Source organism: Pongo abelii, chromosome 9, assembly GCF_028885655.2.
Source record: "Pongo abelii isolate AG06213 chromosome 9, NHGRI_mPonAbe1-v2.0_pri, whole genome shotgun sequence".
Classification (NCBI taxonomy): domain Eukaryota; kingdom Metazoa; phylum Chordata; class Mammalia; order Primates; family Hominidae; genus Pongo; species Pongo abelii.
Window position 1 is genome coordinate 17,843,527 of NC_071994.2, and position 6,474 is coordinate 17,850,000.

The 6,474-nt window shown below is 45.3% G+C and overlaps 1 pseudogene; it reads left to right on the top strand.

Annotated features, from left to right (window-relative positions):
• Positions 1-828, top strand: LOC100461778 (small ribosomal subunit protein eS4-like; annotated as a pseudogene).
• Positions 829-6,474: the final 5,646 nt, after the last annotated feature.

Genomic DNA, 6,474 nt, shown 5'->3' on the forward strand with positions numbered 1-6,474 from the left:
GTGCCTAATGCAGCCATGGCTCATGGTCCCAAGAAGCATCTGAATCACGACAGCAACTCCAAAACATTGGATGCTGCATAAATTGACCAGTGTGTTTGCTCCTTGTCTATCCACTAGTGTCCACAAGTTGAGAGAGTGTCTCCCCTTCATCCTTTTCCTAAGGAACAGACTTAAGTATGCCCTGACAGGGGATGAAGTAAAGATTCGCATGCAGCGGTTCATTAAGATCGATGGCAAGGTCAGAACTGATATAACCTACCCTGCTGGATTCATGGATGTCATCAGCATTGGCAAGACAGGAGGGAATTTCTGTCTGATCTATGACACCAAGGGTTGCTTTGCTGTACATCATATTACACCCGAGGAGGCCAAGTACAAGTGGTGCAAAGTGAGAAAAATCTTTGTGGACACCAAAGGAATCCCTCATCTGGGGACTCATGATGCTCGCACCATCTGCTACCCTGATCCCCTCATCAAGGTGAATGATACCATTCAGATTGATTTGGAGACTGGCAAGATTACTGATTTCATCAAGTTCGACACTGGTAACCTGTGTATGGTGACTGGAGGTGCTAACCTGTGTATGAAGAGTTGGTGTGATCACCAACAGAGAGAGGCACCCTGGATCTTTTGACGTGGTTCATGTGAAAGATGCCAGTGGCAACAGCTTTGCCACTCGACCTTTCAACATTTTTGTTATTGGCAAGGGCAACAAACCATGGATTTCTCTTCCCTGAGGAAAGGGTATCCGCCTCACCATTGCTGAAGAGAGAGACAAGAGACTGGTGGCCAAACAGAGCAGTGGGTGAAATGGTCCCTGGGTGACATGTTAGATCTTTGTACGTAATTAAAAATAATGTGGCATGATTAATTAAAAATTTTTTTTGTCAATCTCGTGAAAAATGGTACTTCGGTGTGTTTTTCATATGTATTTCTCTTATTATGAGCATAGTTGATGATCTTTTCACACGTTTAGGAACAATTAATATGTTCTTTTCATTGAATTATCTTTTACATGCTTTGTTTTCTATTTTTTTTTTTTGAGACGGAGTCTTGCTCTGTTGTCCAGGCTGGAGTGCAGTGGTGCAATCTCAGCTCAGTGCAACCTCTGACCTCTGGGTTCAAGCAATTCTCCTGCCTCAGTCTCCCAAGTAGCTGGGACCACAGGCATGTGCTACCACACCCGGCTAATTTTTGTATTTTTAGTAGAGATGGGGTTTCGCCATGTTGGCCAGGCTGGTCTTGAACTCCTGACCTCAGGTGATCTGCCCACCTTGGCCTCCCAAAGTGCTGGGATAACAGGCTTGAGCCACCACCCCCGGCCCTTCTTTTTTTTTTTTTTTTTTTTGAGACAGAGTCTTGCTCTGTCTCCAGGCTGGAGTGCAGTGGTGTGATTTTGGCTCACTGCAACCTCTGCCTTCTGGGTTCAAGCAATTCTGCTGCCTCAGCCTCCTGAGTAGGTGGGACTACAGGCATGTGCCACCACACCCAGCTAATTTTTGTATTTTTAGTAGAGACAGGGTTTTGCCATGTTAGCCAGGCTGGTCTCGAACTCCTGACCTCAGATGATCCACCTACCTTGGCCTCCCAAGAGCTGTTGATATTTTTATTCATTTGTAGGTGCTCTTTATATATGAGGGAGATTAGTCCTTTGCTTGGAATAAGTTTTCTAGTTTGGTACTTCGGTTGCTTTTTTTTTTTTTTTAAAGAGATGTGGTTTCACTTTGTCACTGAGGCTAGAGTGAGGTGGCATGATCATGGCTCACTGCAGTCTCAACCTCCCAGGCTCATGCAATCCTCCCATGTTAGCCTCCAGAATAGCTAGGACTACAGGTATGCACCACTGCTCATGGCTAATTTTTTTTTTTTTTTTTGAGATGGAGTCTCACTCTGTTGCCCAGGCTGGAGTGCAGAGGCATTATCTCGGCTCACTGCAACTTCCGCCTCTTGGGTTCAAATGAGTTTCGTGCCTCAGCCTCTTGAGTAGCTGGGATTACAGGCGTGTGCCAGCATGCTCAGCTAATTTTTGTATTTTCAGTAGAGACGGGGTTTCACTGTTTTGCCCAGGCTGGTCTCGAACTCCTGACCTTAAGTGATCCACCCACCTCGGCCTCCTAAAGTGCTTGGATTACAGGCGTGAGCCACCTCATCTGGCCAAATTTTTAAAAGAAATTTTTGTAGAGCTAGGATTACAAGCATGAACCACTATGCCTGACCAGTTCTCTCATTTTTAAAAATGTTGCATTTATGGGGTTCAGGATATGCTACTCTAATATGACCAGAATGTGTCATCCCAAAATACGCTTCTATCACTGGAAACTCTCATGAAGAGAAAAAGCAGGGACTCAAATCTGCGTAACAAATCTTACCCTTGTTTATGGTGTTTTTCCTGGCCATCTCACTTTGCTTCTTTGCTTCAGCAGGCAAAGGTATTTAGGGCACATCTTGGAGATTTACTCATTTCCCTCAGTATCTCCCATGTATTCATAAGGTGTATATGTTAATAAACTTGTTTTTCTCTTAATCTGTCTTTTGTTACAGGGGTCTGCCCCAACTAAGAACGATCAAGGGTAGTGAAAAAGGTACTTTTGTTCCCCTATGACATCATATTTTAAAACATATATAAGCCACATAGAGCCTGCAAAATCAAACTTGTTTCTGAGCCACCAGTTTGCCACCTGTACTTGCTAATTGTAGAAAAATGGATGGGAAAACCAAGGTAGGGAGGCTATAAATTGCATGGGCCAGAGTCATGCAGCTGTGACCATGGAACTCACCATATCCTGGTTCAGGACAAGGGGATGCTTCCTGAATACCAGCTGTTCCTGATGGCAAACCAGCAGTGAGGTGGAACCCCACTGCTCCCACCAAGTGGCCCAATTTGGAAAAATTCATGGACGAGACTGAGGCTGAGACTGTTGGGAAGAACCTGTAGAGCAGTAAGTAGACCAGGACTAAGCTCCCCTGAGTTCTAATCCATGACCTGGGGCAAGGCATTTCCCCTATCTGGGCACCTGTTTTCTTATCCCACCTGGTGGGTTGTGGTGGGGAGTGGTTATATAACACTGCAGTTGACCCTTGAACATGGGCTGGAACTGCGCAGGTTCACTTACAGGTAGATTTCCTTCTGCCTCTGCCACTCCTGAGACTGCAAGACCAACCCTTCCTTTTCCTCCTCCTCCTGAACCTTCTCAGCGTGAAGACAACCAAATATGGAGAACATGATGATCCACTTCCACTTAATTAATAGTAAATATATTTCATTTTCCCTCTGATTTCCTTAATAACATTTTCTTTTCTCCAGCTTACTTTAAGAATACAGTATATAATCTCTATAACATACAAAATATATGTCAATCAACTTTCTGTTCTCAGTAAGGCTTCTGTTCAACAGTACGCTATTAGTAGTTAAGTTCTGGGGAAGTGAAAAGTTACCTGTGGATTTTCAACTGAGCACAGGGGTCAATGCCCTTAACCCCTGCATTGTTCAAGCATCAACTGTAGATGATCTCAAAGCTCCCTTCCAGTTCTGAGATTAAGGGGGGCTAATTTGAATGTCCTGGGGCAGTCACATTTTAGAACACTTCTATCATTGGATATTTTCTGCTTAAGGAAAACAACTTATATGTGCACATCACTTTGCAGGAATCAAAGTCTTCCAGGTAAAACCCCACATGAAGTAGACAGGGCAGAGATTCTCATCAGTTTGTTTTTTTTTTTTTGAGGCGGAGTTTCATTCTTGTTGCCCAAGCGTGAGTGAAATGGTGCAATCTTGGCTCGCTGCAATCTCCACCTCCCAGGTTCAGGCGATTCTCCTGCCTCAGCCTCCCAAGTAGCTAGGACTACAGGTAGGTGCCCCCACGACTGGCTAATTTTTTTGTATTTTTAGTAGAAACAGGGTTTCACCATGTTGGCCAGGCTGGTCTCAAACTCTTGACCTCAGATGATCTGCCCGCCTTGGCCTCCCAAAATGCTGGGATTACAGGTGTGAGCCACTGCGCCCAGCCTTCTCACCCTCATTTTTAACATGAAGAACTTAAGGCCCAGACAGACGTGGCAGTTAATAAGCAGGAAGTCAGTAGTTCTGGGTTTAAGTTCCATCTTAGAGAGTGTGTGACCTTGGGTCAGTAGTCACCTAGCCTCAGTTTCTTTACCCATAAAATGGAGACAAGCCTGGGTACAGTGGCTCATGCCTGTAATCCCAGCACTTTGGGAGGCCAAGGCAGGAGGATCAATTGAGTCCAGGGGTTTGAGAACAGCCTGAGCAACACGGTGAAACTCTGTGTCTACAAAAATACAAAAATTAGCCAGGCATGGTGGTACATGCCTGTAGTCCCAGCTACTTGGGGGACTGAGCTGGAAGGATTGCTTAAGCCTGCGAGGCTGAGGCTGTGGAGAGTAGTGATCATGTCACTGCACTCCAGCCTGGGTGACAGAGTAAGATTCTGTTTCAAAAAAAAAAAAAATCTGGTAACAAGAAAAGAACCTATTTTAGGAAGTTAGAGAGAAAATTAAGCAAGCATTATTGAATGGATCAATTATGATACTGCACGGCAAGCACTTAGCACAAACCTATGTTATGGAATAAATGTTTGTGTCCCTCAAAATTCACATGTTGAAGCTGTAATCTCCAGTGTGGTTGTATTTGGACATGGGGCCTCTAAAGAGTAATTAAGATTAAATGAAGTCATCAGGGTGGGGCCCCGATCAGACAGAATTCGTGTCCACGTGAGAAGAGACACTGGAGAGCTCACTTTCTCTAATACCAACACTGCCTGCACAAGCACCTGAGGAAAGGTCATGTGAGGACATAGCAAGAAGGCAGCCGTCCACAAGCTGGGAAGAGAGCCCTCATCAGAAATCAAATCAGTTAGCATCTTAATCTTGGACTTCCAGCCTCCAGAACTGTGAGAAAATAAAACCTGTTGTTAAAGCCATTTGGCCTGTGGTATTTTGTGATGGCAGCCCAAGCTGCTGATACTTCCTTGCACATCTAATATACATTAGTTATTGTTGTTATCTGTTGTTACTGTTACTTCTCATGTCCAAAGTCCCACAACAAGGAAGACAGCGAGTGGTTGAGCCCCGCTGAGGAAGCAGGTCCTTCACTCATCAGGCCACCTTCCTGCTCTTGTGGCAAGAATACCCCCAGCTCCCCTCCTGGGACTCCCTGACTCCATGATTGCCTCTATCCATCCCTCCACCTCAACCACAAGGGCAGGGCTCATGGTACAGGAGGGGTGTGTGTGTGTGTGTGTGTGTGTGACTAACCCAGAGGAAGGGGGGTGTGGGGTAAGGGAGGTTCCTTCCCTGATCAAAAGAAGCAGGAAATTCTCTTCTGTCTCTGGTTCCTGGGAACTTCTTCTTCTTCTTTTTTTTTTTGAGATGGAATTTCCCTCTTGTTGCCCAGGCTGGAGTGCAAATGGCTCGATCTCAGCTCACGACAACCTCCGCCTCCCAGGTTCAAGTGATTCTCCTGCCTCAGCCTCCCGAGTAGCTGGGATCACATGCATGCGCCGCCACACCTGGCTAATTTTGTATTTTTAGTAGAGACAGGGGTTTCTCCATATTGGTCAGGCTGGTCTTGAACTCCCCACCTCAGATGATCTGCCTGCCTTGGACTCCCAAAGTGCTGGGATTATAGGCATGAGCCACCGCACCTGGCCTGGGAACTTCTTTAAGCTCTAGGAAGATGAGGAGAGCTGGGGTAGTTCTGAGATTAACCGTCCCTACTCCAAATAGGAACAAGCCCAAGGAATGGGCATGGAAGGAAATCAACTGATCCTTCCTGATCCAAGTTCTTCCCTTGAAGATGCACTGAAGGTTCTTGGAGACATTTGAAAAACCTGAACCTCTTGCCCAGAACTCTAGAGGCATTATAAATAGATAACATACTTTCACACCTACAAGGTGTCTCCTCACATACACCATCTCATTTTATCCTCATAAGAGACTGGCAAGCCTTACAGCTGGCAGAGCTCAGTCTTGGAAGAGACATACCTCATATGTGCACGTCACTTAAGAGGCCTTTCTCCTACCACCTTTTGTCATCACACAGATGTGTGTCTCTTCCTCTCAATGGTGAGGACGAGCCAGCCTAACCCATGCCTGAATCCCATAGAGTACCCCATACAGGGCCTTGTATAAGTAGGTGCTCAATAAATTTTGTAGACGGATGAATAAATGCCAGTGACCAGATCAGAGAGAAGTAAAACAGGGTCTCCTATTGGAGAAGATAGTGTTGCTATTGTTCTAAGGGAGCAAGCTCAGGCATCTGTTCCTGCAGCCTGGTACATTCACTCCTAGGCAGGCACCTGACATCATTTTAATATTTATTATGTTATCATTATTATAACTGTCACTTATTGTCCACCATTCAAAGTTAAGTTCTTTGCAAATGTCAACTCATTGTTTCTCACATCCACTATTATGAGCTCCATTTAACAGATGAGGAAGTGGAGGCACAGACAGGTT